At 36.6% G+C, this 21,106-nt stretch overlaps 2 long non-coding RNA genes across 2 annotated transcripts in view; one reads left to right on the top strand and one right to left on the bottom strand.

The window, feature by feature from the left end:
- Positions 1-21,106, top strand: part of LOC148130532 (uncharacterized) — a 137,662-nt gene that overhangs the window by 101,008 nt on the left and 15,548 nt on the right. Inside the window, exon 2 of the long non-coding RNA XR_015749862.1 lies at positions 1,461-1,531. This is a non-coding gene — a long non-coding RNA (uncharacterized LOC148130532). The remainder of the gene's footprint in view (positions 1-1,460; positions 1,532-21,106) is intronic.
- The window catches only part of LOC113411703 (uncharacterized), an 86,338-nt gene continuing 69,694 nt past the window's right edge, over positions 4,463-21,106 (bottom strand). Inside the window, exons 2-3 of the long non-coding RNA XR_015749860.1 lie at positions 6,188-6,320; positions 4,463-4,664 (exon numbers count right to left, since the gene is read on the bottom strand). This is a non-coding gene — a long non-coding RNA (uncharacterized LOC113411703). The remainder of the gene's footprint in view (positions 4,665-6,187; positions 6,321-21,106) is intronic.

The following is a 21,106-nucleotide window of genomic DNA, read 5'->3' as shown; positions in this document are numbered from 1 at the left end:
GCCGCATGCGGCCCGTGGGCCGCGGGTTGGACAAGCCTGAACTAGAGCATACAAAACATTTGCAAGACCAATACTCGAATACAGCTCATCACTCTGGAACCCACATTATGTATCTGATATTAACACAGTTGAGAAAGTCCAGAAATATTTCACAAGAAGAGTTCTCCACTCCTCTACTCGTTGCATAATACCTTATGCCACCAGACTTGAAATTCTAGACCTAGAAAACCTAAAACTACACCACCTTCAGTCCGATCTAAGTATAGTATATAAAATCATACATTGCAATGTCCTACCTGTCAATGAATAATTCAGCTTCAACCATAACAATACAAGAGCAAACAATAGATACAAACTCAAGGTTAATTGCACCGAACTTGATTGCAGGAAATACGACTTCAGTAACAGAGTGGTCAATGTCTGGAATACTCTACCTGACTCTCTGGTTTCTTCCCCAAACCCCCAAAATTTTAACCTTAGACTGTCTAATATTGACCTCACCCCTTTCCTAAGAAGTCTGTAGGGTGATCTTGTGCCTACCATCCCTGTCCTATTGTTTCTTTTATTTTTTGTTTTTCTTATATATATCCATGTATTCATAACTATGTTTTTACTTATACCTATTATCTTGTAAGCAATTGACAAACCAAATAAATAAATAAAAATAAAATAATACCAATGAGGAAATCCCTTAATGAAATCTTGCTTTTACCAAGAGAGGGCTTCAGCTGGAAGATGGCCAATATCTCAGTATATTTTCTCATAAAGGTAAATTATTTTGCTGTACAAAAGGGCCTTTGTTGAAATGATACTCTGGTGACTGAATGCTCTCTGGTAGATTTATTCTAATAGTAAGCTAAAATCTAGATATTTACCATAACTGTATATTTGATTGCAGTTTATTTCTTTTTAGTCATGATATTGTCTCCTCCCTTCTTTTAGTAATATAAAAAAAAATCAGAGATTTCTGGGGAAGCATATCTGAAAGATTTAGCAAAATCTATACTTCAAGCAACATGACAAAGGAAATTTGTTGGTGTCTATCTCGATTGAAAATCTACACTCAATTACTGTATTTTGTTTTGAAAGATTCATTCGAAGAAAAAGGTTCATTTGAAGACTTGTTCCTTTGCAGAGCTCTATGTAACACTGCTTATTCTGAAAGGGAAAGTGTAATGGGTCTATGTTGTGTATATGAGTCTAAAAATGAGTTTACATAGAGTAATGTACTAAGCATGCAGCTCCCACACACCCATTATCTTTCTATACAGAACCCTCGGATTTAGCCTCTCTCACCACTGACTGTGCTCTCCCATACTGTCTCACAAAAAGCTTTGCAAGCAAACAAACAGTTTTTTTCTATAGCTCTTTAAAAAAACATTAAAAGCCTGGATAGAATGAGATTCACGTTGACTCTGCACATTTCTAATCTCTATATTGACATTTCTGTCATATTGCAGGTATTCTTTTATTCTTTTATGAAGATTTGTTTTAATGATGGTATCATACACTGGGATCTACTGAAACAGAAGTAAGTTTCAAAAATCACCCAAGTCAATAATTCACAATTAAATGTTCTTTTCTTCTCTGTTATGCCGAACAGGAACAGCTCTTCCCTCTATACCAGGGGCGTCCAACTTTGGCAACTTTAAGACTTGTGGACTTCAACTCCCAGAATTCCTCAGCCAGCTTTGCTGGCTGAGGAATTCTGGGAGTTGAAGTCCACAAGTCTTAAAGTTGCCAAGGTTGGACACCCCTGCTCTATACCATAATACATTTCATTTCAGCCTTTCTTTCACCTGTGCAGTTATGTCAAGCCTCTCTGAGGAATGAGACTGGAGGGCTGGTCTCATTTTTTCATAAGGAGTCTGGAGAGATGTTACAGTAGCCACAAAGTGGCCACCAAGAATGATCTTGCTGCCATGGCAACTGATTCCATTCCAGCCCTGTAATTTTTCTTCTAGTTGCTATATTAAAAGTCTCACTTGGAATGAAGATTTTCAGTATGATTGCTGACCTTTGCAGAGTAACTGTTTCTAAATGTTGACTGGGCAGACATCCGTTGCTATGGGGAAGATGTTTCTGCAGTGTCACCATGGTGACAAAATGAATGTTCTAGCCACTTCCCATAGGATTCTGTAGTTCACTGAGTAAATTTTTATACAACTAGATCTGGAAAACAGAGAGGAAACGATATCCATGAATCAACTTAAAGCAACAAAGTGATACTGATGTAGTAGACAATAAAATGGTTGGGCCAGAAACACTTAGATGTTAGGTGTTTTCACAGAGAGAACTGCCAGCCTGAATCAAAAGACCTTATGCGGATCTCCTGTCTTTTCCTCCTCAGTGAATTATTTTGTGGGAAATAAGAGACAGAGCACAAGAGAATGCAAAGGAAATCAATCATGTCTGGATCTCTCCTTCCACCCTGTACAATTTTATAAACGATGTGGACTAATTGCACAGTAAGCATTTCCTATGAAAAACTTCTAATCTCAATTTAACAATAAAGCTTAGTGTACAACTGTGAACTTGTCACAATATCTCTTTTTAGGTCCAACACAGAAATGTGAACAAGAAAAAAAGAAGAAGTGAAATGGAATAAAATTGTGAAAACAAAATGCAGTAATCTTCCCATAATCTTACTATATTTATATGAAAGAAATAACAGTCACTTCTCTAGTTTAATTATCTTTAAAATGAGAAGGTGATCTTAGCTTCACTGAGAATAAAGGAATGAAGGAAGGGATCTAACTTTTGTATGTGGAAGGATCAGGTTGTCTTCAACTCTGAGCCAGTTTCCTTTCAGGTAAATAAGGTAGCTCAGTAGAGATAAAATAGGACACGTGTCAGATACATTAGAAGAACAAATATGAAATTTACAGCAACAACTGGTAGGTAATATTCAAGTTAATAATAATGACCTGAAAGATCTACACATATCATCTTGCTTCAAAATTATTTGGGTCTTCAATTTTTCAGAGCAAAGCCTTATATAACATATAGGGCAAATCAGACTTCTGGGGGTTTACACAATTGTTTTTCAGCAAGAGCTCCCTGGTTTGTAACATATCTGACATACCTTTTAAAAAAACTTTTGTTTTTTATTTGTACAAATACATTTTCTTATTTTTTTCGTTCATTGATCTAATTTATTGATATGTGCAAATGCTTGTAATATTTGCATAACCGTATTCAAGATAAGAATGAAATAACTAGTTCAAAATTTCTTGTGGAATAAATGAGAAATCAAATACAATATATAATATAGTAAAACTTGATCAAAGGATTATTTGGAGGAAGAAGTATATATTAAATTGGACTGGACATTAGACATGAATTGGTATCTATATAATATACATTGATTCAAATTACATAATTGTCACAAATGATGTAAAAATGTTAATTACATAATTACACATATGACATAAATTGAGCAAGTGATATAACGGGACACTTCTCTGTATTTTAGGTATGGAGTATGAATGCAGATTTGGTTTGTGAGATCCAAAGTCCAGTGAATGGAGGTCAAGAGAATCAAAATGTTATTAGATTACTAAATTAGTTGGCTGACAACGAAGTATGCTATTAATTTATTTTTGAGTCTGAGCTACCCTTCATGTAGGAATAGAGCAGAGAGTAGCTTCAAGAAGGGTAACATTAGGAGAAAATCTGCCACTGCCCCTAAGTGGAGTACTAGGTACCAATTTTTTAATAGTCCTCATTCTCTATCAGCCATTCTTGAAGAACAAGGAGCATTATCATTAATTATTCAATATCTTACCCCTCAGCTAGCTATGCATTATAGTTCACTCTCTCCCAGATGTAGAGCACCATTAAGAGGAAATAAGAGCACCTAAACCCAATGTTTGTAGAAACCTGAGTCATTTTGATTAATAAGATATACAGAGTTTCTGCCACAGCAAATGTTACAATATTGAACTTAAAAATAAATTACAAGAATTAGGGATAAAAATATTTAGACTTATACTGAATCGATGTTGACTCAGAAAATAATAATATAAATCTCAATTTATCCCATCTATCATTAGAAGTAATTGCAGTGTAGGGCACTTCCATGCCACCAGCATTTTCTATTCCCATATAAATGTTTTCCGGAACTGATTTGCAAATGTCTTCATTTATGATTATCTTAAAACAAAGAGCCAAGCATGCTCATTCTTTTCACCTTCAGCTGATCAACAGGAGTATGTGAAGAACATCACCAACATCTGCATTATATACACAGACACACATATACATACCAGAGGTGGTATTCGGCAGGTTCTGACCAATTCTAGAGAACCGGTAGCAGAAATTTTGATTAGTTCAGAGAACCGGCAAATACCACCTCTGACTGGAGATTTTGCAGTATCCTTCCCCTGCCATTCCCACCAAGCCATGCCCACAGAACCAGTAGTAAAAAAAAAATGAATCCCACCACTGATACTTACCCTCCCGTACAAGGAAAAATAAAAGAGAAAAATATCCAATGCTCCAATTTTATGTGTCATAAAAAAAGAAATGCTGTTCAGATATGTACTTGTGGGTTTTCAGGACTGTTCACAAGATCACCCAAATAAAAAAGAAGCAGGACTTCACCCACATAGTTGCAACTGCCATCTTGACTTATTTTGACAATTCGACCACCTCTGATGTCCCTGTGGGTTTTGACAATTTCAAAAAGAAAAAAGAAAAAGTGGGAGGTTGATAGGAAACTATGTAAAGGAAGGCCAATTGTAACATATGCAAATAAAAGTGCTAAAGGGGCTGCCATTCTCCTGCTGTGTTCCAAAGCTTCTGCGAATTACAAGATTAAATAATAGCATCCTGACAATGTTGCAACCAACTGCTTTTCTCAATGCCTATCACACCTGGATTAGAAAAGGAGATAAATTCTAAACTTTGAATGCAGGAATGGATGAATTCCAAGAATGGGATGATGAATTTTTATGGTGAGGAAGATGAGTAAAAGGAGCGGGATAAATATTCCTAGTGCTGGATGGGGTGGCGCTGTAACCTGTGGATTCTCCTGGACTCAGGACTCCTGCTTGAAAAACAGATCTAGCAGTCATGGCTAGAAGGGCTTTTGCGATGGTCCTCTTACTGTGGTTAGCGTTTTCCTCTCTTACTCTGTGTGCTTTAAAATAGTTTTTATAATTTTAATACTGATTGTTTTGTATGTATTAGTTTTTTTCTAAATTGAGGGTTGCACACTGCCTAGAAACATTTCTTTGTGGTTACATAAACATGATAAATAGATAAAATTCCTAAAATTGCTGTAGAAAAATGAACCTTCATAAGATCTTCAAACCTGCATTGATTTAAATGAGGTTTAATCCATTTGAACTTTAGCCAATTTGGCATGGAAAAAGAAAGGTCTTATCTACTAGTATTTTGCTATATATTTTTAAAAAGTATAAAGTTTCATGGAAAGCAATCTCAACAAAACTGATTAGAAAAAACAATGTGTTTTTAAATTACTCATCCAACTTGATAGAGGATATACTTCCAAAATTTATTTCATAGGAGAAATTATGGAGAGTAAGTAGTCCAAACTGATTTTGGCATAGCTTTGTTCTCTATAGAATTTCAATTCAGAATGAGATTCCTATGAAGAATTCCAATCGCTTTCTGGAGTCTGCCTATTGGAGAAGAATATCAATATTTGAATGTTTGCATGTATGCACAATGAGAGGTATGGGAAGTGCCTTAGTACAAGAAATAATCCTACATTATTAAATTAATGTCTTAGTGTCATATTGACACTTTCATATACAAAACATAGATCATGTGTTTTTATAATGAATAAACAGACTCGAGAAAGGAAAAGAGAGGAAAAAACATCCATAAAGGCTAAGAAATAGCCAAGCCTCAGGCAACCCAAATAAGAGCATTCTGCAAATGGATATATTGACAGAAAGCAAAACTGAAAAAATGTAACAAGAAGCAGCTTCCATGTTTCAGACTGAGACAGGCTGAATCAAAAGATTAAACTAAATAAATATAAAAACCCACTAGATTTACACTCTCAACCCTTCCCCAAGGCTAGACTTGATCCCATTCACCATCCAGAAAACCAGATAGGAACAATCAAAATACCAAAACACACATTATTAAATTAATCCCCACCAAGCATTTCAATCACAAAGGTCCATTAGGGTATAAAAATCATTGTACTTACCTTTCCAATCAGCCAGCTGACCCAGAACCCAACATTGATGTCATGGTAGTTTCTGACTTCTGAAATCTCCTTTCCCATTAGCGGACTTTCACGTTTCCTCATTTCATTCATAGCACCGATCTCATCATCCTGGCTGGAAAAAACGAACGGAAGAATTTTTTTCTTCCAACAATTTGGCAACCACGAAGGGACTCCCAGCTAACCTAAACAACAGATGGGGCCTGGGTAAGTCACCACCCCACTGGTGACAGACCCCTTTTGTCTATGGGTGAGCTTTCTGGACTCTGTCTGAGTGGTGAAGGACAGTAAAGGGGACTTTTTAAATATTGTAGTTGAAGGCTGCTTGGAAAGGAGGTGAATACCACTAAATTTAAAATTATTTGGAAACCCCAGGGAAGTGAAAGGACATGAGTGTATGTGTGAGAGTGAAAAGGGCTTTCCCCTCTCAGGTGCACCTGGATCCTGCACTTTCTGTATCATTGGTAGCCGCACCTAGATCCGTTTTCTAGTCCCACAGGACCATGACCGATGGGCTCTGGAAAGCAAGGGGATTTGGCCAGAGCACAGGACTTTCTGCAAGGAGCAGGAACTAAGCAAACAAATGGGAAAGGAGAGAATGTGGAATGCTTGCCAAGGTTCCTGTCAGAAGTCAATGAGCAAAGCCCTACCTTAGAAAGGAGATGCCCATACTACTGCTAAGGGAAGCAGAAGTCCTCCCAGACTCTCTTTGGTTTGAAAACCACAAGGCAGGTTTTTTGAAAGGAGGTTCCCATAGTACTGCAGAGGAAGCAGAGGTCCTCCCAGACCCCCTTTTGGTCTGAAAACCGACAGGCAGCATGTTCCCTAAGAAAAAGGTGCCCTTACTCTGAGAGGGAACCTGAGTCCTCCCAGACCCTATTTGGGGTGGCCTTGAAAACTGACAGATGGGGTGGGAAACCACAAGGGAGACCTGGCAGAGTTTTGCTCTTTATGTTTTGCTATTGGACCAACAAAAAGATACAGAAACGTATGGTGCCTAAACTGTGTGTTAAATCATTTTCTTCCAAAGGACCCACACAGGCATTCTGTTTCTGCCTTGGAGCTGGGCTTTTCACGCATCAGGCTGTGTTGCAGGTCAAACCAAAGATTGTTGTACCAATGAATGCAGGGCAGGAGCTTTTCAAGGACACAAAACAATATGGTTTCTTTATTATCATATTAGAAGTGACACTCTGGTAGGAACTCTTTGGGCAACAAAGGATGCGACCCTACTGATATTGTCTAACTGAGAAGCAGGTTGCAGAAGCAGGTTGAAAAATGACAACTGTCCCTTTATTAGGCAGTAACAGATGTTGACATGGCTTTTGTTCTGGAGTTAGCCACTACATTACATGTGCAACTTGCCTGGCATTATTAGTAGGTATTTTGCTAGTCAGCATGAAAGTGAAATCTTCACACTGAGCTCAACCACATGTCTACATCCATGTAGTTTTCTTGCAGAAATACTGAAATGTTTTGCCTTTCCCATGCCCAGGGATTTATTTTATTTGAATTACTTCCCAGTCTACCTTACTGCCATAGTGGCCCCCTATCCTTCTGGTAGTATTTATCTAATCTGACTCTACTTGGCTTTCTGAGATCTGTCAAGATCAGGTGGGGAGGCAATACCTGGCCTGCTCTTTATACATTTCTAATCTATTATCTAGAGGTAGAAAAGAACATATTTTTCTGATGGGAGGAAAACATTTTGTTAAATATACTGTCCTTCCTCAACTATCCTGTGAGTTTGAAATCATGTATGTAGTTGTTTGCTTGCCTAGCAGCACATTTAGAGATCCACATTCATTTTTTTCCTGTCTTTTGTCAGTTTCTTTGAAATAGGGGCAAAACCAGGGATGCTTCCCTTTATTTTAAGGGCAACATTTTTTGCTCTGCTGAATTTCTGGGATCTTTCTTCCACAACTCTAGTGGTTTTTTTTTGTGCTGTTCCTGATGACCTACTTCAGCTACAATTACAGCTATTAGAAAAAGAGCCTGGATACAAAAATGCCCACTTGTTATATCTCTATCATAGCTTGCACTGCATTTTATATGTTACAGAGTGACATTTTATTCTATTGTAGTGATAGCAGCCCCTCATAATTTTCAATACACAGCCAGGCAATTGCACAAAGTAGTCTTCAACTGTGGTGTGGTCAAATTAACTCAAGATGAATGATCGCATAAATAAATTTTTAGTTTGAACCAGATGTATTTACAACAAAGAAAGATTTGTCTGTACAGCAATGTCCTAGCACCAATATTATTCCTAATAAGAATGAGAAAACAAAACAAAAAGATGGAGATCGAGGATCATGGGTTTTTCAAAAAATAAAAGAGGAGGAGATGGTAGGGAAAATTTCAGTAGCAAAAGGTGATCACACAAAGAACAAAATAGCCAGATGGCAGACATTTAGGAAGGAAGAGAGGTTAGTATGTGAACCAACTCTTGATGCTAGTTTCTGTAATGAAAAAGAACATCATATGGCTTGTTCTAATAACAGTTGGAATGTTACAGATGTTTACAAGAAATTTAAAGGAGCAATTTGAATAGACTATGAATAGACTTAAAACATAAAACTCCAGGTTAATTCTGAGAGATGATAAAGGAACTTTCTTTGGATTTATGACTATGTAACTGAATTTAAGCCGGCCGAATAAGCAAAATTAAAAGCCACATCTCTGAAAGACATTTAAATATTTATACAGAACTAAATGTGGGAAGTCCCCTCTCCTCCTAGAGAATGAAATATTTGGGGGAATATTAAAAGAGGTAGAATATTATATTTCCCCAAGGGGGAAGAGGAGAAACATGTTCTTAAAGGTCAAAAGCAGCCCCAGTCTTCCTGCTGTAGAAAGTTAGTACCCACCCCGCTCCTAGAAGAATGAAATATTCCAGGAAATATTAAAAAGGAAGAATATTGTATTTCCCTGGACGAGAAAAGGAGAAGCATGTTTTTAAAGACAAAACAGCTTCCTGCAGCTCCCTGCCCCCCCTCTTCAGCTCCAGGGTGATAGGATTAAGACATGGCCCTCAGGACATGATAGGATTAGCCCTCTATCCATCTCACCACATGGCTTTTTTAAAGTTTTTAAACGCCAAGCAGTTCCCTATAGCTCCCTGCAAGATTCAATCACAAGCTTGGGACTCAAGACAACCTACAAAGTTACCCCTACATGGCGCCATGGGAGCCTGACAACCAATCAGAATGCATTTCTTGCCACGGGAACAGGAAGCAAGTTCAAAGCACAACAGAGGGTATAAATCTCTTTCCCTCTCTCACCCATGTGCTCTTTCTTGCCACCATTAAACCATCTTTCCAAGCACTCTCCATGTTTCTAGCGTCTTTCTTCCCATTTGGAACTGAACCCAGATGGACATTTCTTCCAACACTGCCATAGGAAAATAGCTCAAGCAGAAGCTTGAAGAGGCTGGTCTTTTGGAATGGAGATTCTGTATCCATCCAGAAAGACTGGGCCAATCTTTTCATAAAGCAAAGAGGATCCAAATATGCAACACAATTAGGCAAGTGACAAGATTAGCTCAGGCAAACATCTAGGATTTGCATTTCTCCTTTTTGCCTGAAGAGCCAGCCATGACTCCCACATTACCCCATAGGAATCTGAAAACAGCCATTAAAATATTAAAGGACACATTCTTACACAGGTATAGGCATCTCCATCACACCTATCCCAACCCTATTTGGTCAGCCACCTGAGAAACATGATGCTGCCATAGACGTTTCTGGCATCCAAATAAACAGACCTTCTTTCCTTGTAGCCAACCTCCATTTTATTTCCAGCGTCTTTTTCCTGGATTGGAAATGGACCGAATTTTTCTTCCATACTACTAAATACTAAGAAAACATCCCATATGGTGCTTTAGCCATAGCTTGCGGGGAGGATGTTTGAACCACAATTTTCTACCCAATCTTAGATGACCAATTTAAGGGTAATTTAAAAGGAAGCAGGTTCATAAAATTTGTCCACCTAATTAGAGCAACATAACCATGGTGATACATTTTCTAGCCAATAGATGTAGTTTTTTACATTACAAACTACATAACAAATAGGTAGTCATGTGTTTGTTACAAGAAAAAAAAAGCCCATTGTATTGCTGGAAGCTATCATAATGATATATAGCAGTCCCTAAAGCTCTTACCTCTGAAACAGAAGCAAAAATCCTATCACATTCTATTTACATGGAATACAATTTTTTCTGGTGACGAAGTGAGGATTAAGTACAGCCTTGGACATTACTGTAGATTAAGAGGAAAGGTGACCTTGAGATGCAAAACTATTTTCTGACTGAATCAGTCTTCAAAAGTGGTCTCTTCCCATAGTGAAGAAGCTACTGTATCAAGCCCAGAAAGTACTTCAGAAACATACTTTCTATAGAACAGTGTTCAAGTTGCAAACATTCAAAGCAAAAGTATATCACACAATATATGAACAATCTAGTGATCCCCAATATATTATTGCTGGGTAGCTATAAGTCTTGTGATTTTGGAGATATGTTAGGAATGATTGAAGTTCTAGGCCAATTTGCCTGGAAGGCTGCAAACTAGTCCCAGAAAAGTTTTTCCCAGACTTTTGTGATTTTCAAACATTGCAAACAAACTTAGGAATCTTTGCTATTCTGATCCAGATATATATGACAAAATGGAATGAAATTAATCTTTATGTGTCCTGAATTTGAACTCCTAATACTTTCAATCTTACTACTGGCATAAATTATGGTGTTAAAATTTTCCCAAAGAAAATGGTACATGGTCTACATTTCATAACTTTTAAATATAAAACTATAGTTGGACATTAAAATACTTACAGTATTGTTGCGTCCTGCTTTGTTGTCTTGTGTTATGAGTTTCCACATAGAAAAATAATTTGTAAGCTTAAATACTTTAAATGCTTGGCACATACGTGATCATTTAACCAAAATCAACAATTCCTACTCCTTGACATTCTTTAATCACCATCTCTTATTAACAGCTAGAGCTTTGAGAAGTAAATGCTTTAAAAAGAATGCAGCACTATCAGAAGTGAATGAGATTCCAGCTGGTTTAAATCTTGAAGCCTCATTATATGTCTGGAAAGAAGACAAATGCCTCAGGGAAAAATATTACTGGTTACTAGAAGAATCCAAGGAGCGAGGTGGAAGTCCAACAATGCAGAGTATGCCTTATTTGGAAAACTAACATTTTACAGAAATTCTGAAACGCTGGTGACAAGTCTCATGCTGTTAAATACATTATGTTATGTGCTTAAAAAGGGTTGGTTCTTTAAAAATTCCTACCTATTATATACATTTTCCAAAGAAATATTCTTTTTATTACAATAAATCAGTACATTTCTGTTTTGTTTAGTATGATTCCGAAAAGCAGCAACAATAATTTTGAAAAGATCATTGTATAAATTCTGGCCTGGGATAAACCCCCACTGATTGATACAACAGTAAAGAATTTGATTAAGTTAACCCTATGCTGAAAGGCCTGAATAAATGCATTTCAGCATTTGTTTCTCTAAAAAGGCTCTCCAAAATAATGCTATTTATACAATGGCACAAATAGCCTTTGTCATTCCAGCAGGCTAGGTTTGGCACTTAATAATTTTCTGATTTCTTGGCTAGACCATGAATATCACAGATTTTATTTGATTGGACACAACAGAAACTCTAAAGTAAGGTTGTCTTTCAACAAATATTCACTTTCTATAAAACTTGAGGAAAATGCTAGAAGAGGAAGGGTGCAGAGAAGAAAGAGAAAGAAGGTCCTGCCTGTCAACATCAAAGCAGGAAGCCCCAATGACCTCTCCCCAACCATCTTCTCTACAATGAACTCTGAATATATGTTGAATCCCAAGAGCTTATTCAAGTCGGAAATAATAAGTAACTACTTTGGCTAGGTTGAATATTGACTTTCATCATGGTTCTCTGTGTATGATTCTTGCCTTCCCTTGTTTTTCCTATATTTCTCTTTCCTTTCCCAGGCAACTCTTTTTTATATCTAGCAATTTGGTTCATAAGTTTTACATTTTAAAATGGATTTTTATTAAATATGTTTTATAGAATAAAAACATTTTAAAAAAGAAGATAAAGTAAAAGAAAGCAATGAGAAAAGAATAGAGAAATGAAAAAGGGAAATAAAAAAAGAAAAGAAAATATAGACAAAATGCAAAGACATGACTTCTGATCCTCTTTATGACAATTATAAATAAGTTCAAATTTTATTCTCTCTCTCTAAGATTATATCATAATTCTTTTCTTTCCAATATACCATTTCTAATCATCAAACCCATAAATCACAAATATTTTTTCCATTTTTGGCAAAAAATCATTTTTAGGCTTTATGTAAGTTTTACAAAGGAATTTCTTCTGACTCTTCCATATGTTAAAGATTTCATCACTTTATATTGCTTTGTGTTTCAGACTTGGGGTAGTACCAAACATCTTCCATTCTAATTTTTTCTGGGTTGAGTGAAAGGAAAACTCCTTGGTAGGAAGATCAAGAACTGTCCAGCTGGATAAACTGAAAACTAAGAGGAAGTTTAGTCTGATGGGTGACATAATTCTTTTACTGAAATATCCCTGTTTTTGCCAGTGAAGTTTGAAGTTATCACTATTTCTAGTATCTTTGCGATCAATCCTTGCATTTACACCACTGCAGGATCCCATAGGCATGTGAATGCCATTCCAACTCTTAGTAACTGGTGAACATTTACAGTATTACAGCGTCCCACAGTCATGTGATCACTATCTCTATGTTTCCCAACAAGCAGAGCTAATGGAGAACACAGAAGTAAAATTATAAGTCACAGTTGTGTGATATTTCACTCAGGAACCACAGTGATTCACTTAATGACCAAAGGAGAAGTAATGTTATAAGTCTGTTGCCATCATATGAATTTCCATTTTAGCCACTGTGGCACTTAGTGACAGAGTTGCTGGTTCCAATTTTGGTCACAAAGTGAGGACTACCTTTGCCACCATACTTTGTCCTCCCTTAGGAGCCATGATAGCAATAGCAATAGCACTTAGACTTATATACTGCTTTATATGCTTTAAAGCTCTCTCTAAGCAATTTACAGAGTCAGCATATTGCCCCCAACAATCTGGGTCCTCATTTTACCCACCTCAAAATGATGGAAGGCTGAATCAACTTTGAGCCTGGTGGGATGATGTGCAGGTAGGCCTCAACTTACGACCCGAATTGAGCTCAAAATTTCTGTTGCTAAGCAAAACAGTTATTGAGTTTTGCCCCATTTTATGACCTTTCTTGCCACAATTGTTAAGTGAATCATTGCAGTTGTTAAGTTAGTAACACAATTGTTAAGTGAATCTGGCTTCCCAATTGATTTTGCTTGTCAGAAAGTCACAAAAAGCGATCACATGAGCCCGGGACACTGCAACCTTCATAAATATGCACCAGTTGCCAAGCATCGGACATTTGATCACATGACTATGGGGATACTGCAACAGTTATAAATATGAAAAATGGTCATAAGTCATTTTTTCAGTGCCATTGTAACTTCGAACAGTCATTTAAACAAATGATTGTAAGTCAAGGACTACATTAAAGCAGGGGTGTTAAACTCAAGGCCTGCGGGCTGGATCTGGCCCACAGGGTGCTTAGATCTGTGAGGTTGCCCTAGAAACAGCAAAGGACTGGCTCATGGTGCCATTGCCAGTGAAAATGGAACTCAGAGCTCCCCCCCCAACAGCTCTCTCAGCTCTGTTTTCGCTGGCAGAGGGCTGCAGGAGGCCGTCGTATGTGAAAATGGATGTCAAACTGTCCACACCCACCCTGGCATCACCCCAGTCAAACACGACCCTGATGAAATGAAATAGAGTTTGACACCCCTCAATTTAACAGATAAAGCCTCAATTTAACAGATAATTTGAGGACAAGAGGTCCTCAATTTATGCCATTGACATAGTTTACATTATGTTTATTATTACATAAATAATATTTACATTGCATCAGTTTATATTTTTATTTACTAGAAGTTTACTTATTTACTAGATTTTTTTATCTTAACTTTAGTTTTGGTCAATTGAAGTTGGTATGCAATACTCCTGCCTCCTATTTTCAACACAACAACTTAAGAGAGTGACTGGCTCAAAGTCACCTAGCCAATTTTCTTGCCTAGGAGAGGACTGGAAATTACACATAATCTATAAATAGATGCATATTTTATCAATTACATCAATTGTCTAGAAGGGCTTCATAAACAATGGTCTTGACTATTATTTTGGGGATAAAGTCCAAAGGCAAATTTGGTCTGTTCCATTTCAAGACTGCTAAATGATCTGGAGAATCAAAATTTATTCAATATTTTGAATCAACTTTTATAGAAATTCACCATTGATATATGAGCATATATTACTTTATATTACTACCATATACTATATTATATTACTACCATGAACTTCTTTAATTTCAATTTTAATTGTTCCTTAGGATTCAAATCTACATTTGAAAGTTGTGGAATCTTAACAAAAATATTTGGGAATATCATTCTAATAAACTCCTTCCTAATAAAAAGGAAGGAGACAACATTTTCAAGAAAATGTCTATTTTAGGTAACAATAAGGCTGTTTCCAAATCATTTGTTTGGAATACAGTGTTAATTTTGGATCAAATGTCCATTAACAAAAAATGCCAAACTAAATCTTATTTTACATACACTTAGTGATTCAATCTGTTGTTTGAAATATCCATTGTGAAGCTTTTTTTAGACCTTAAAAGAGTTTCCTTTCATAATGATCAATGGCTCATTTTTGAAAACACATTTTGTTGTTTTTTAAAAGAAATGAGGAAGTAGAGTGGCTAACAAACTCTCCCCACGTTAATGCTCAGATGTCTGATTATCTAGGGATCCCAGCAATGAATGTCTCTTTCTCATTTTGTGCAAACCCTCATATTATGTAAGGTTCCAAGTTGTTGCTTGTGTTCATGATGATGAAAATAACGGTATCTAAATAGCCTCTGACACCTGTAGAATGAGAATCTACAGACTTAATATCCATTAGAATTGATAGCAGAACGTTTATTCACATCACCATAGTATAGTTTGATAATATTTCACATATTATATTTTCCTTTCTTTTGAATCTTTCCTCATAATTCACTCCCCCACTTTTATCTATTTTTAATCTATCAGATTAAATCTATCAATCTATTAGAGTCTTCCTGAGCATCAGTCAAGCCTTTACAACAAATTCAAATGAAATCAGAATGTTTTGAAGACATCTCTATTTTTTCTTTCAAATCAATACCATCATCCATCTCATATTCATGGCAAGTATATATTTTGCAAGTATAGAACTTGGAGAGAACATCAACCAGAATCTCAACCTTCCTAGTTGGGTAATAGCTAAAATGTCCATTGCACTCACTTGAAGATCCTATTTCCCTCTTGTATGAATCTAACAAAAAACTATTGATCCAAAAAAAAAAAAACACCAGGTAAATTCATGTTTTTAGAAATAGACCATACTAAACTATTATAAAACCTTTTCAAATGGCTTTTCCCTGGTGGCATTTTGTTAAAACTAAACTAAAAATATGCAGGGATGGGATTCAAATTTTTTAACAACTGGTTCTGTAGGCGTGGCTAGGTGGGCATGGCTAGGTGTGCGTGGCATGTGACTGGGCAGGCGTGGCTTCTTTTTTTGGCAGCACCCCCCCCCCGGCGTTCTGTTTTTGGGCCTCCTGGGCCTCAGGGAAGCCTCCTGGGGAGCATTTTTGCTCCCAGGAGGCTTCTCGGAGGCCCAGGGAGGCAAAAAATGGAGCATGGGGGGCCATGCAGCATCTCCCCGCACTCCATTTTTGGGCCTCCTGGACCTTCTTGGGGGGCGTTTTTGCTCCCAGGAAGGCAAAAAATTGAGTGGGGAGGATGCAACACACACACACACACACACACACACACACACACGCCCCTTTTTGCCTCCTGGGCCTCAGGGAAGCCTCCTGGGCAAAGCAGTAAGATTGAGGGAGGTTTCCACACTGTGGAAATCAAAAGTAGATGAGACATTCCAATTAGGAACTCCCCTTTTCAACCCTGTAAATCCTTAATTTGTGGTAGAATTAGGGTGACTAGATAGTGCTAAGCATTTACTGGTTTGATGCCTTCCTGACACCAGCAGATTTTTTTTTTTTTGTGCCCTAGGAGAGAAATATCTGCTGTTACTTAGGATTGAATGCTCAACCTTCTGAGTGGGAGGAGAGTGTCTTCACTACTAGGCCACCATGCCAGCCCAACTTGTGCGAGCCTGGTTCCTCTCTCCAACCTCTAGCCTTGGCCTACCAAGCTGAAAAGTTTGAGGACTGATTGCTGTGATAACACACTTATAAGCACTCTGCAGCCATTCTATAATTAATTAAAATACAACGTAAGCTGTACACTGGATTAGGAAGGTAAATAACAAACCAACTATATAAAAATAAATAAATATCTTTCTCACCAGAAAGAACTTTGACTCAAAGGAGTCCTTACATTTTTATCAACAACAAAAAATTGAAAGCAATTTTTCCTATCAAATTAAAGGAAAATAATTAAAAAAAACAATAATCACTGCAATCATATAAACTTCTTTATTTTCCCTTTTCACTCTTTATTTCTGCACACATAGGCTTTTTAAAATAACCCTTCCAACTGAGCTGCAGAATATATCGCAAGGGAATAAAAATGGGTTTTTGTGCAATTTTTACTAAGGACACCACTGTTATGAATTATGAATGCATTTATGTTATAAGTACATATTATTTTTATAACCATAGTCATAGGCCTATGACACAGTATGAAATTTCATCTCTTAGGTAGCCATTTATGACAATTTCTACAGGGGGTGACATAGCTGGAATTCCTTGCTTGCCCCGTTCTGTCAGAATCATCAATACACTAATTTAAATGTGCAGCTTGAGGCTGCATGTTTCAAACATTACACAATTAAATACAGATGGACTAAGTTCCAGAATTTTGGTATGCTACTATTAGAAAATACAACAAAGCCTTTCACCAATATTAGTAAGTTAGAAGTCTTAATTTTCCTCTCTAATTTTCCTCTTTTTCTCTTTCCTCAACAGAGAAAACACAACTGAGCGGTGACAAGCAAACAAGTAGCCTTTAAAATTTAAGTTTGGTGAGATCTACCGCAGAATAAATTTGCCTTTTCTCTCGTGTTCTGAAAATGTGCTTTTGGTATAGGGGATGGCTGTCTATAATGTACTGCTAACTGTGTGTGAGGTAGTGAATACTGGTACATCATGGAACATGGTTAGATTTAAGGAACTAAAACTACGTCAAGACAAAATGATGGTTAATAAGAAAGCAGCTTGGCAGCAAAAGAGTAATAATATGAAATGATGATAAAAGGTGGAAAGCAGTCCTGACTCAAAAACAGTTCATGCTGTTTTCTCTTTTAAAATAGAGCTGTAATTTTGCAAATATGCAATCATTTACTTTCTCAGCCACGTTGAAACTAGCAGAACTTTTAAGCAGACGTATATAGGATTGTGCTGTTAAGTGGAAGTATAAAAGTATAAATTTGATTGATAAATTAAAAAAAAGGGGAGAAGGCAAAGCCTGGAATTAATCTAAGACATGCTGAAGAGTGGCAACTGATTTATTTTGTAGACGAAATATAGGACAAATTTGCTGTATAATCAACATGTATTCCTCAAAGTTCCCTGGAATTACATGCCTTGAAATGTTACATTTTCTGAACTGCTCTATAATTAAGAAATTATAAACATTACTATAAGATTTTGTGGCTTACTTACACATATTTTAATTCATCATTCAAACAATAGCACTTCCATGTTAACAGCCTTTCCTTCAGCTACACATGCTAGCTTCTGTAACTGAATTATATAAACTTCAAAATAAACCACTAAGAAACCATTTAAAACTCTGAATAAATTCCACATAAAGGCACCCCAGTCCTCTCTTCAGACATTTGAAAATAGAATGTAAGGAAATGGAGGTTTGCACTCTGGACCACCTTCATATACTGATGGTGTAAGTCAGGGGTGGGGAATGATGGCTCCTTTATGACTTGTGGACTTCAACTCCCACAACTTCAACTTGTGGACTTCAACTTCAATTCCATGGCTGGCTCAGGAATCCTGGGAGGTGAAGTCCACAAGTCATAAAAGGACCATCATTTCACACCCATGATGTATGTCAAAGAAAGCTGCCTTATAATTTGGGAGAATTATGGTCCATCTAGCTTTTCTGGCTGAGGAATTCTGGGAATTGAAGTCCACAAGTCTTGAACTTGCCAAGGTTGGAGACCCCTGATCTAGACCAATATGGCTGAATTCAGGCTAAAATTTTCTGAACTCTACCTTATATACCTGAAATTGCATTACCTTATATATTTGAAATGAATTGGAGGAACAAAAGCTCTCTGCTGCTGATAGACTATATCCACGAAGGCATTTTCCTCACTGAAACCACCAGTGGACTTTTTAGACGAGGAGAGGTTGTTCACTATCACAAAATGTGAAAGTATCATTACTTAATGCAGTCTGAATGAAGTGGTTAAAGAAGGTTAATTGCTTTCAGTCAATACAGCTAGTTCAGGATTCCCTTGAAGATGAAAAATCTAGGGCACTGCCTGCAAGTACCACTATTTTTAAAGACCCAAAGATGACTAAATGGGGAGGTCAGTCTTAAAAAAATATGAATTACTTTCCAGGAAAACTAGGAGACCAATACTTCCCTGTCCAGTTTTCAGTCTAGATTATCTTTCCAAATGATTCAAGCAGTTTCAGTATTACAGTATATCCTAATCCAAAGCCTGTCTGAAATGGGTTCATAAAATCAGTATTGTTCAAATGTATCTGCAGCAGTGTGTATCTTTTTGATTTCCTAGCAATGCAATACTTAAGACTGGCTTATAACTCTACAGATGTCCTGGGCCAAGAGAAATTTCTTCAAGAGATAGCTTATTACTCTCTTCCAAAGACACATAAATTGTCCTTGTTAGCCATGGCACCAACATCATTGTCACCTATTTAACTAGCTAAAAGAAGTAATGATGTTAACTGTCACCTTCAAGATCTACAAGACAAAAAATAAAGTAATATGAATGGTGGCAAGGTTACGTCCTTATGACTTGCTTAACTCCAAAATCTCAGCCAAAAACACAGATTCAACTGTGCATCAGCACAGGAAACCACCTGGATCAATGAAAACTTGTATGAATCATTTTAACAAGTTTTCTGCTCCTGCAGAAGTTTGAGTTAATCATCAAAGTAAAACTAACCAAAGAAGAATCTGTCAATAGTGATGGAATTGTGCAGAATATTTTACCTTCCTACCAATTCTATCAAGCAGAATACCAAATTCAACATACTGTTTACTGCATGTATGGAACTAAACACTACTTGGGAGGGTCATGTGTGAAGCAGATGTTGTCTGGCTCACTTTGTGCATATTAAATCCCCTATTCAATTATAAAATATGATTAAATCCTTTTATTTGGAGTCATTATTGGGAACAGATGGAATTTGGAACTCCTGTCCTATCTCAGGGAAGAAACCTTGTATGGGCAATTGCTATAGATATACTAGGGAATTTCACAGTGTTTAATTTAGCAGCAACCTATTTGAGCAATACTTGTCTAATAATAAAAATTATGTCTCTTGCAGTTAATAAGTACGACTGCATTCTCAAGTTGCTTTTAATAGAAGAATTCTGGATTCAGATTACTGGAAACATGATTAATTATGGGGCATTTCTTGTCCATTTCTATAAGACCAAAATTTTAAAAAATTGTAGACATTCTAAATCCCACATTTAAAACAAAAATGTTAGTCACATGGAATGGATTTTTCTTGGTTTGCATGCAGTAATTTCTACACATAATAAATAAGTGAAACCAACAAAACAGACAGGGTAGAGGAAGCCATAAAATGAGCTTCAGTTGGCTTATTCCATGGTGGGGGAGAGGCTTCTTGAGGTAACATATTAAAAAAAGTATTCTCCAAATTATTTAATTGCAATAATTCAAGGAATTATTTTGTAGGAATTTGTATTAGGAAATAGGAGTTAAACTTTTTTCCACTATGTTTTTCTGATCAAAATAATTTCTCACAACTGCTACTTTTCTTTCAGGGGGTGGAGTCGGGTGGAGGAAAGACCCTGGAGCCATTTGAATAAGAATCAGAACATAGAAACAATTCAAACATTTTTAACAGTTTTTAAACAGTTACAAACAGTTTTAAAAGGAAGATTTAAAAAGGAGAAATAAGAGGATGAAATCAATGTAAATAGTAGATTGTAAGATTAGAAAGTTGGATTCAAATACCCACTTTGTCATGAAGCTCACATTTTATTTGTTAAGAGTTATGTTTCTCTTTCATTCCCAATCTCAGGACAGCAGGTACACTCAGTATTCTTCCTCCCATTTACCTCCACAACAATCCTGTGAAATATATTAGGCCAGGGGTGTCCAACCAATTTCAAGTCCACAAGTCTTAAAGTTGCCAAGGTTGGACACCCCTGTATTAGGCTGAGGGAGAATGACTAGCCTAAAATCGCCAAGTGACTTTTTACTCAAGGGAAAAAAAGAAAAAAAAAGATGTTAACAAAATAAATAAGTCAGAATAAGCAAATTTCCAGGCTGAGAGGGGACTTAGACCTAATTCTAAAAATTACAGTGTCTCTCTTACTATATTTAATTCCTTAAATTCTTATGATGGTAAAATGGATCCGGACATAAATATAGGACATAAATGTAAGAACATGAAAATTAAATGTTATTTGGTTTATATTATCTTTCCTCATTTTATTAGGATATGTATACATTCCAGATTCCCACCAAAGTAAATGCGGGCCAATCCAAGAAATGGACCTAGAAGAGTGTTACTATCCCAGATACTTGATTAGCAG

The sequence above is a fragment of the Notechis scutatus genome, chromosome 5, assembly GCF_049901735.1.
Source record: "Notechis scutatus isolate UNSWTSFEM ecotype Mainland chromosome 5, rNotScu1.2, whole genome shotgun sequence".
Classification (NCBI taxonomy): domain Eukaryota; kingdom Metazoa; phylum Chordata; class Lepidosauria; order Squamata; family Elapidae; genus Notechis; species Notechis scutatus.
This window is presented reverse-complemented; position numbering and strand designations above follow the sequence as displayed.